The following is a 10,009-nucleotide window of genomic DNA, read 5'->3' as shown; positions in this document are numbered from 1 at the left end:
GGCTGCGAGGAGGGGGTGCTGGGCTGGGTGGCCGAGGAGGGTTGTGGGGGGCGAGGTGGTTGGGGAGGGTTGTGGGGCAGGCTGCGAGGAGGGGGTGCTGGGCTGGGTGGCCGAGGAGGGTTGTGGGGGGTGCTATGAGGAGAGGGGGGCTGGGCGGGGTGGCTGGGGAGGGTTGTGGGGGGTGCTGGGAGGGGAGGGTTGTGGGGGGGGCTGCGAGGAGGGGGTGCTGGGCTGGGTGGCCGAGGAGGGTTGTGGGGGGCGAGGTGGTTGGGGAGGGTTGTGGGGCAGGCTGCGAGGAGGGGGTGCTGGGCTGGGTGGCCGGGGAGGGTTGTGGGGGGGGCTGTCCGGGGGCGGGAAGCGGCGCTCCGTGCAGCCAGCGTTGCCATGGCGATGGTGTGAATGGGGGATTGTGCTGCTCAGCTGGCGGCCCCGGTCGGCAGGGCTGCGGCCCGAGCCTGGAACGAGTCGCCCCGCCCTCATTCATCGGCCTGGCGCGGGGTACCCCTCACTCGGCTCCGCCCGGCCGCCTTCTCCCAGCAAGCGGAGGGGCTGGGCTCGCCTTTCCGAGCTTTGCCTGGGCCCGCGAACGCGCCCCGCCCCGGCTTCTGGCTTTGCTGGAGAAGGTGCACAGGGGAGTTGGGTAGGCTGGCCGGGGGGCAGAGGAACGGGTCGGGGAGGGATAATATTGTGGGTTAATCAGATAACACATCTTGAGGATAAAATGTACCAAATTGTTCCGACCCCGCCAAACCCCTGTAATCTTCCTGGGGGGTCCCCGCTGCAGCCCCTTGCAGGCATGGTACCTCTGCGCTGGCAGGCTGAGGCAGGGAGGCAGCCCCCAGCCTGGGGTATGTGCCAGTCTAAGCAATTGCATTTTGTCTCTCTCAATTCCTCCTATAACAGAGGGTGGGATTCTTCTTCACTTCCTGTCCTAAAATGTGGGTATCCTTGCTGTGCACTTCCGTGTGGTTGCCAGGCCCCTGCCTAGGGATGCTTGGTGCTTATGAAAAATGCTTTGTTCAAATAATTCTAATGATAAACTCTTTCTCTGCCCAGGTCTTGGTGTCTGGGCAGGATTGAGTAGTGCTGGGAATGGTGGTATAAGTCTGGGTTTGAGGTAGTCTTGACTCCTGCCAGTGTAAACCAGACAAGGTGGATGAGGTAATATTTTTTATGGGACCAACTTCTGTTGGTGAGAGGGACAAGCTTTTGAGCTACACAGAGGTCTTCAGGTCTGGTACTCAGTGTCACAGTTAAACACAAGATCAAACAGATATAGTACAGACACTCTTTTCTTAACATGTGTATTACATAATTTTTTAACATTCGCTTTAATACACATTTTAATTCTGTAAGGAACCATTCAAGGTGAAGTGGCCCATTAACACTCGTGTAGTCATAGAACAAAAAGGGGGGTTAGTGGGTTACAGATTGTTGTAATAAGCTATAAATCCAATGTCTATATTTAAGACCATGATTTTTAGTGTCTAACAAAGTTATGAGTTTAAGCTCCCACTTTTCAAAGTGCTGTGCAGGTGTCCTTTGAGGACGAAGACTGATAGGTCAGATAAAGAGTGATCACTTTGTGAAAAGTGTTTGTCTTGTTTTGTTTTTGTCTTTTATCATTTTCCTGTGTGAGCTCATTTGAGAGCGTAGTGATTTTTCACTCCTTGGGGTTCTGTCGTGTCTTCTCACTTGGCCCACCTGGCTGCTCCCAGGGCTTCAGCTCCCGCCTCTGTGCTGATGCTTTCCTCCACCCCATCCTCTGTAGCCTTGGGTGTTCAGCAGAGCCGTAATCCACATCGCCCTGTTGATGCCTCCTTTCCACCTTTGCTCTCTGTTTACACTGCTTCACTTTTAGTCTAAGCCCTGGTGGTCTCCCGTCTGCCCCTCTCCTGTCTTCACACCAATCTGTCCCAAATGCCATTGCTCCTTTTGACAAGTTTCAGAGTAGCAGACGTGTTAGTCTGTATCTGCCAAAAGAACAGGAGTTCTTGTGGCACCTTAGAGACTAACAAATTTATTTGAGCATAAGCTTTCGTGGGCTACAGCCCACTTCTTCAGATGCATCTATGTGTATGTGTAGTTCTGTGGGCCAGAATGTAGAATGTATGGGTGTGCAAAACAACTGGGCAATGTTGCATCCAACTTGTACGCACACTTATTCAGGTTGTGAGTTGGGTAGTTGCGCACAAAGATTTGCACAAGCACCTCAGGTGGCATGTGACCAGGATCCATCACTGAATTTGGTCTGCTGGTTGGACCATTAGTTTCCCTGGCCCGGGCTGGTTACTGGCAGGAAGTGTGATTTACCAGATCTGTATGTGCACTTGCAGTGTTTGCAGATTACCTCGCTGTTGGTCACCTTAGCCTGAGAGCGGGCTCAGGTGCTCTGAAGCCCTGCAGATGTGCGGTCCTTAGTACTGAAGGCTGCACTGAGGTTAACCAGCATCTGGAGCTAGAAGGAGCCATCAGCAGCACGAAGGAGAAGAGCAGTTTCCAGGCGTTGGTCAGTGCAGACCCCTAAAGGAGAAAGATGTGTAGAATGTTACTGGAAAGATGAGGTAGCCTTTTCCTGCTGAGAAGTGGAAGGTGTTAGAAGCAGAAGAGGTGCAGAGGACCTGATGATCAAAGGCTAGCCTCAGTCTTATCCAGCTCACAGTCCCCCAGGTTCCAGAACACTGCCTGCTCTGTAGCCCAGCCCCTGCCTCCCACTGGCATAGCCCAGCCCCTGGCATGTCCCTGTTGGGACCTGCAACTAGCATGAGATCTGTTTGGGGCAGCTTTCCCTCCTGAGCTGCAACACTCTTCAGATAAAGTTCTTGCTTCTTTCTTCTCTCTAGATGTTTAAAGGCCTTCAGGGCTTGGGAGCCATTCCCAGGCCCTTAGCTCTGTTATGAAAAGCTGCCAGAGAGCCAGGGCCACGTGCTCCTTGTGGCAGCCCCTTGTGCTCTCTTTGATGGAGCCTGTGCTCAGTTCCCTGCCGGTTGTTGACCCTGATCGTGTTGGCCTGGTTCTCTATCTTCCGTGTGCTGCTCTAGTTTCTATTGTCCCTGTAACTGGGAGGCAGCTGGTGAGAAGCTAGTGGTTTTTGCCCACTGGGTAAGGGGCAGGTGGGTTCCCAGGAAGAGATGGGAAATGCCTTGGGTTCCTGTCACCCAGATGGGGGTGCTTTTGGCATTGGGGAACATATACATCCCTATTCTCGGCAGGAGCAGAGGTGGTAACTGTGATGTTGCACTCTGATTTTACAAAAATATGCTAATGAGTGTGAATATAATGTAACTGGAATATGTTTCATGCAACAGGTCTCTTGTATGGTATCATTACAAAGCTTATAATCTCCTGAGTGTGTTCATCCGATTTGTATGTATGTATCATTCTTGTATCTGATACTAGAAATATGAACTATAACTCTGAGGCCTATTGTAATTATGCAAAGTGTGGGCCATTAATGGTGGCTTGGAATCGTGATGGCTCCCATCAACCAGGACAATGGACTCTGGATGGCTCTGTTGCTTGCAGGCCGTCCTGTGAGTCAGACTGGGAGGAATGGAGGCTTGGGGTCTCACAGGACATGTGACCATGTCACCTGGTACTGGAATCCATTTTAAACCTGGTGCTTTTCCATTTAGAAAGACGGGTGGGGACCCAGAGAGACAAAAGATTCCCGCCTTCTGCCAAAGCTATATAAGGGGGTGGAACAGAACAAAGGGGGCTGCAGTCATGAGAAATCTCCTAGCTACCACCTGAGCTGGAACGAGGGCTGTACCAGAGGAAAGGATTGTGCCCAGACTAGGAAGGCATCGTCTGTGATAGAAGCTTGTCCCCATTCTAGGCAGGAGCAGAGGTGATAACATTTTTGGAGGAGAGAGATTTGAACTCTTAGTTCCCCAGTTTAGCCTACCTTGTCCCATGCAGCCACCCCACCTTTCTTCAGCCCCCTGATATCAGCTACTGAATCCAACCACTGTGTAACATCCACTCATTAGCTGGATACTTCTAAAATGATCTGCAGGGAAACAGTTAAGTGCTGACATTTAGAGGTCGCATTTTTAGCATTGTGCATGTATTTTCTTAATTTGCATTTGCAGTTAGCACAGTTATACAGTTGGCCATGTGCATGTACTGTTACCACGATGACATGTGCAGTTAGGATGCTGAGATTAGCTGGATGCCTGCATGTTTGCAGTTCTGGACATCCAGCACTGGGTTTCAGAGTTAACACCATTGAGGTGCATGGGCCACTTTGTATCTCTGTGCTGTTGGCTCTCTTAAATACTTTAGGTGGTCTCGTTGGGAAATTGAGTTCAAATGACCATAATTAGCAAATAGTGTGTGCAGTTACCCAAGGTGTGTCAAATAGCCATGGTCAGTGCACATGCACATAGGTGTGCATTGTTCATAGAATTTGTATGTGTGTCCATCTGTAGTCAGAGAGGAAGGATAGCCAAGTGGTTTTGGAGCTCCCTGGAACTCAGAAGACACCAGAAGATGCTCTGTGTGACCTTGGGCAAGTCCCTTAGCTTTCTTGGACCTCCATCCCCATCTGTAGAACTGGGAGAACAGCCTTGCCTGGCTGCTCAGGGGCATGTGAGGGTAAATACATTAGCTATAGGGAGGCACCTGGATACTATGACCGTGGAGGCCAGATAAATACCTTAGAATCAGGCTTCTGCCAACCAGAAAGGCTGGAAATTCACTTTAATGGGAATGCTGCATGGCAGGGGTGGGAATTGGAAGACACTGTTGCCGTGGTAGATGTGGCTCCTGCCTGTGCTCGTCGCTGATGGCATTTGGAACAAGCCTGCACCTCTGAGGCCTGCCTTTGTTCCGAATCCTGGGTTCCGATCTGCCTTAGGTCAGGTGAAAATGAGATTGACATCACAAAGCCGTGGTATCTGGCACAGGCTGTGTCTGCTTAGAAGTCTCTGCTCAGGAGGGGTCCAGGCTGGACTAGCCTGTGGGGCTGCAGAGCAGGACTGAGGAGCAGTGGCAGAGTGTGTGGGGAGCTCAGGTGGAACAGTGGGAGGGCTGTGGATTGGTACTGAGGGGCACCTGCAGAGCTGTGTGTGGGGAGAGGGCAAAATGACATTGCACTAACTGGTCTGACTGGTTCTATACTTGGTGAGTGCCAGAATTGTTAACTGGGAGCAGATTGTCTGTTCAGCTCCATTGCCATCTGCGTAGTGCTCTCCTTCCGCCTCCTCAGAAGGATGCTGCCGTGTGTATGTAACGTGAATGCATAAATAAATGGGCCTGTATTTCTCACCACGGCTGAAACTGTGTATCCAAGCCAGTTGGGGCAATCTCTGCCTTGCTTGGGAGAAACTGCAGTGAAGCAACAGCTATGGAATGGGGAGTAATGGCTCCTTTTAACAGTGTCTGGAACTCTGGGGGAATCCACAGCAACAAGAGGCGTGTGATATTTGTCTGGAGCGGGTTATTGGGCTGGGATTGTCGGGTCCTGTAGAGATGTCACAGAACGTGCACAACAGGCCCTGCCTCCATTCAGGTTTCCACTGTAAATTACTTATGGGCTACAGAGCACTTTGTCCAGCCTTCAGCTGGGCCTTGGCTGGATGGGCTCTGCTCACTGCCTGGCCCAGGTTGTCTGGGTGACTCACTGATACCACTGGAGATGGGGCTGTGACCTGCAGTGCTTGTCCCAGGCAGTCGGTCACTGGGCAGACTAGAGGGCGCAGCCCTCAAGGCAGTTGACTGTTCTCTGGCATAAGGAGGGGCCGATTTTACTCGGAGTTCTGTGCGTTTTCTCTCCTGTCTCCCCCAGTGTGAAGAGGCCTTGTTCCAGGTGGTATCAGACGCTGCTGATGTAAATTCAATGTGTGTATGAATGTTTCTCTGCCCTAAATTACAATGTAAAGTCTGCAATCCAGCCGCATCCTGGGTAAGGGTGTCCCCTCCGAGCACCTCACAGCCCAGTTGCCCACAGGAGACACTTGACTTCACATGCAGATCTGTCAGTCTAAACAGCAAGACATGTGGCAGAGAGTTTGGGGCAGAGCCTTGGCCTGGAGACTGTGCGTAGGGGCAGAACCTTGGCCTTGGCAGACCCTAGTGTTCAGGTTGTTTCACAGGTGATCAGCATGGATGGCATTCTGCACTCAGGGAAGGGTATTTATGCACACAAGATAATATTTGAAGAGGCTGGTCCTGTATGCTGACAGAACAGTGGAAGCATCCTTCCCAAATGCAGGCTGACTGATCAGAGAGGAGTGCCCTTTGTTTGTGTACTGGTGGCAGGCAGGAACCACCTAACTGCTTTAGCAGCCAAATCCTGCCACAACACTAGTGCAATGGGCAAGTTCTGTTGGGCAGCCAAAAGAGAAGGGGGTTCTGTATGTGCCAGGATGCTGGCATCTGGGGATATGGCTGCATCCATGTTTTGGCTCAGAGCGGCTTTTCTCCCTGGGGGGGCATGGGGGGCGGGGGGTAATTCTGTGCATCCTCTTCCTTCTGCGCATTTCATGCTCTTGCCTCAGAAATTAGGCCATCCAGCCATTCTGTGCCAAGCAGCGCTACCGGTGGGTGGAGGGTGTGTGATAGCCATGCTCTGTGGGGAGAAGGAGAGAGCAGCCATTTCCCTTAGCCTTTGCTCATCTTGCTCTGACCTGCCAGTTCCCCTGTTCCTTGCCCTCACATGAATTCGCTGTCATGCCCCAGAAGAATCTCCAGCAAGAGGCAGGTGCGTTCAAAGAGTGGGATTGGGAGTTCCGTGAAGCTACGCCAGCTGGTGACACAGGAAGCGCTGTGGAGAGGGATCAGGATTTAAGATCAGGCTTGATGAAGCCCTGGCTGGGATGATTTAGTTGGGGATTGGTCCTGCTTTGAGCAGGGGGTTGGACTAGATGACCTCCTGAGGTCCCTTCCAACCCTGATGTTCTATGATCAGTCCTGCTCCATCCACATTCCCTGTCTCTGCTTTGCATTCAGTCAGCCCCTGGCTTGCAGTGTGGAATGACTGGAGCTGTGCAAGCATTGCTAGGTGGGATCGCCCGCTGCTTCCAGTCCCACAAATTGGATTTGTTCTCCTGGAGGAGGCCTCCCCAGGCTGAGCGATGAGTAGGGGTTGCTGGTCTCCTCTGCACAGACTGGGGGTAGGGGGCATGTCCGGAGTTGCACAATCTGAACCCAGGGTCTGACTGGGTCGGGGGACGGGCAGACCCGACTCATGGATCTGAGCAGGGACACAGTGAATGGTAGAGAGTTGCTGGGGACTGTGGGAAGGTGGGTCAGCCCCTTTGCAGGTTCCGGCCTTGGCCTCCACTGACCCCATGAATGCTCACACCCGTGGTTCAGCCAGCTCTCTCCCCTTGGGACTGCAGCAAGAGAAACCATTCCCTGCACCCTCCCAGGCCCAAGAAACTCCTTGCTTGGGCTGCAGGAATCACAAGCAATCCATCCCTCCTGCCCTGGAGCACAGGAGCTTCTGCCTCATCTGCAGGTGGTGCTGTGGAGGTGTAGGGTTAGGCCCTCCCCTTTCCATCCTGGGGCTGCATTCTTCCTGGCTTGGCAAGTTCACAGGTCCCTTCCCCTTCTTGTCACCGCTTGGCTCTCTCGCCTGGGTTTCTAATTACATGGAGGCTATAGCTCATATCTCTAGTAGGCCTGTATTCAGTTGTCTCCAAACTGTTTGGATAACCAGCCTTGTTCACAGGTGTGGAAAAGTAGAAGATCGACCCATTCTTTCTTTTTTTTTTTTTTTTTTTTGTGGGGAGGGAATGCCCCTGCCAGCAGCTTGGCTTCCTCTTCCTAGGGCCAGGCAGATGCAGGCAGCATCCGTGCATGTCCATGGTGCAGCTACCCTGGGTTTTCTGTGCCTACGTGTGAGGATAGCGAGGGGGCCAGGACCCTTTTGTCTGTCTCTTCCCTTTTTCCTCTTCCTTCCTCTCTCTTGGTCTCCATGACGGGACACAAGGAGGCTCGGGGTGAACTGCTATCTGATCCCAAGGAGGCTTTGGCTGAGAGTTGGGGTTGTTTCTGGGAGTTTTGGAAACCTCCAGAGAGCACCTTTCATTTTTATCCAACTGCAGAAATGGCTGTTATTTATTGAAGATATTTACAAAAATAATGCTGTGCCGTGGGGCTGTGAACTGGCAATAAAGTGCTGAGTCCTTGGGATCAGCCCTCTGGGCTGCTCTCCCCTCCATTTCAGGCGAGCTGCTCAGGTCTGGATCTTGGGGTCACTGCTCAGCAGAGAGCAAGCACTGTCCAAATGCAGCCTTTGCTGTGTATCCTGCAAGAGACTGAGGCAGCTGGCTGTGAGCCCCACTTCCCCTCCCCCCACCCAGTGCAGAAGGAGAGGTGGGGGGCAGGGAGAAGAGGAGACAGATGCAGCGGGGGAGCGAGCGACGGAGAGTTCTTCAGCCACCTGTGTCTTGTTCAAGGGCACATGAGTGTGAAATTCAATTTGTAGACGCAAGCTGTGGCTGGTGAGGAACATGGGCCGCTGTGTCTGCTGGAGCCTGGCAGTCTGGGAGCACTGCAGCCTGTATGCACAGTGTGTCCTGCCTGCCAGCTCCCAGGGAGGCTGACGTCACCTCAGCGGAGCAGTGGCTGCTGCAGGACATGTCTGCTTGAAGTCTTGTCAGGTTCTCCCCTGGTGTGGAGCCTTCTGTCTCCATCCGGGAGCTCCCCTCCCCAGGAGCTGAGCTCACGCTACACTGGCGCCTACTGAAAGCACCTGGTAGATGCTCCATCGTGTCTCCTTCCCACGGCCTGGTGGGCCCAGGGCCGAGATTGTGGTAAGAGGGCCGAGATTGTGCCCAGCTTGTGCTGAGGTGTGAGGGGTGCTGGGCGTGAAGCCTGCACTGTGCACGCCAAGGACCTGTAGGGAAGCTGGGTGGGCAGCTGGTCTCTCTTCCTTCCACTGGGCGGGTTCTGTTCCTCTCCCATCCCTGTGCATTTCAGGGCAGGTTTGTCAGCTGGAGGAGACTTGGGTGGTGTCTCAAAGGTAAGAACTCCCCAGGTGGAGGGCAGGCTCCTGCTCCTGCTGGGGGCTTTTGTGGCATGGTGTCCCCCTTTCCCCAGGCCCCAGCTGGGCAGAGCGGGTTGAGTGCTCACACCCTGGTGCTCTGGGGGGTTGGGAGTGGGAGATGTCCCTGGTCGGGGTTCTCCCACAGGCCTCAGCTGCAGGTTGCAGCATTTCTGCTTCTGCCTCCCCACAATGCACGGTGTGGGCTTTGCCTGCATCAGGAACCCACTGTTTGGGGGTGATGATATTGTGGGGCAGGCAGGAAGTGCTTTCTCTAATGCCCTGGTGTCTTGCGCCGCTGCCCTGCTGCTGAGGCTGACCCCTCCCAGTGGCAAGAGAGGCTCATAGATGAGTACAGCAGCCTCCGTTTGACACATCCCAAAGAGAGCAGTTGCTTGTCTGAGCTCAGGTGGAGTCCATCAGGGCACTGAGCATCCTCTGTTGTCAACAGGTGCCTGTCTGAGTGCAGGAGGAAGGCTGGGGAGAGACCTGGGCTAGGACAGGTCTTATGGCTCCTTGGCAGCAATTTGGTGCTCTCTGGGCAGGAGCTGATGGACTGGCTCTGTCTCTCCTGGATTTGAGTATTGGGAAATGTGTTTTAATGCAGCCAAACGAAAGGCTGTACAACTAGCAGCAAAGAATGTAGGTCATGCTTTTGGGATGTGGTCTGTGTCTTGGAACGCAGCAGCTCTGCAAAGGATAAAGGTTGTGGTAGATAACCAGTGAAATATGAGCTCCTGCCAGGGTGTAGCGGGTGAACACCATGTTGGGATGAATAAGAGAAGAGCTTTAAGCAGGAGTAGGAATGTGAAATTCCCTCTGTATACAGTATTAGTGAGATCACTGCTAGCTATCGTGTCTGGGACTGGAAAATTTTCCTTATAGCAAGAGACTAGGGAAGCTCAATCTATTTAGTTCACCCCAGAGAAGGTTAAGGGGTTATTTGATCTTGGTCCGCCCCATGGCTGTGGGTTTAGTGTGCAAGTAGTGCTGGTGGCCCCACTGGCCTTAAAC

The sequence above is a fragment of the Trachemys scripta genome, chromosome 9 (genome assembly GCF_013100865.1).
Source record: "Trachemys scripta elegans isolate TJP31775 chromosome 9, CAS_Tse_1.0, whole genome shotgun sequence".
Classification (NCBI taxonomy): domain Eukaryota; kingdom Metazoa; phylum Chordata; order Testudines; family Emydidae; genus Trachemys; species Trachemys scripta.
This window is presented reverse-complemented; position numbering follows the sequence as displayed.